Source organism: Papio anubis, chromosome X (assembly GCF_008728515.1).
Source record: "Papio anubis isolate 15944 chromosome X, Panubis1.0, whole genome shotgun sequence".
NCBI classification, from domain to species: domain Eukaryota; kingdom Metazoa; phylum Chordata; class Mammalia; order Primates; family Cercopithecidae; genus Papio; species Papio anubis.
The window spans coordinates 132,304,435-132,305,656 of NC_044996.1; positions in this window are offsets into that span (position 1 = coordinate 132,304,435).

Sequence of the window (1,222 nt, forward strand, 5' to 3'; positions counted from 1 at the left end):
TCAGAGAATACTATAAACACCTCTACGCAAATAAACTGGAAAATCTAGAAGAAATGGATAATTTCCTGGACACTTACACTCTTCCAAGACTAAACCAGGAAGAAGTTGAATCCCTGAATAGACCAATAGCAGGCTCTGAAATTGAGGCAACAATTAATAGCCTACCAACCAAAAAAAGTCCAGGACCAGATGGATTCACAGCTGAATTCTACCAGAGGTACAAGGAGGAGTTGGTACCATTCCTTCTGAAACTATTCCAATCAATAGAAAAAGAGGGAATCCTCCCTAACTCATTTTATGAGGCCAACATCATCCTGATACCAAAGCCTGGCAGAGATACAACAAAAAAAGAGAATTTTAGACCAATATCCCTGATGAACATCGATGCAAAAATCCTCAATAAAATACTGGCAAACCGGATTCAGCAACACATCAAAAAGCTTATCCACCATGATCAAGTGGGCTTCATCCCTGGGATGCAAGGCTGGTTCAACATTCGCAAATCAATAAACATAATCCAGCATATAAACAGAACCAAAGACAAGAACCACATGGTTATCTCAATAGATGCAGAAAAGGCTTTTGACAAAATTCAACAGCCCTTCATGCTAAAAACGCTCAATAAATTCGGTATTGATGGAACGTACCTCAAAATAATAAGAGCTATTTATGACAAACCCACAGCCAATATCATACTGAATGGGCAAAAACTGGAAAAATTCCCTTTGAACACTGGCACAAGACAGGGATGCCCTCTCTCACCACTCCTATTCAACATAGTGTTGGAAGTTCTGGCTAGGGCAATTAGGCAAGAGAAAGAAATCAGGGGTATTCAGTTAGGAAAAGAAGAAGTCAAATTGTCCCTGTTTGCAGATGACATGATTGTATATTTAGAAAACCCCATTGTCTCAGCCCAAAATCTCCTTAAGCTGATAAGCAACTTCAGCAAAGTCTCAGGATACAAAATTAATGTGCAAAAATCACAAGCATTCTTATACACCAGTAACAGACAAACACAGAGCCAAATCATGAATGAACTTCCATTCACAATTGCTTCAAAGAGAATCAAATACCTAGGAATCCAACTTACAAGGGATGTAAAGGACCTCTTCAAGGAGAACTACAAACCACTGCTCAGTGAAATAAAAGAGGACACAAACAAATGGAAGAACATACCATGCTCATGGATAGGAAGAATCAATATTGTGAAAATGGCCATACT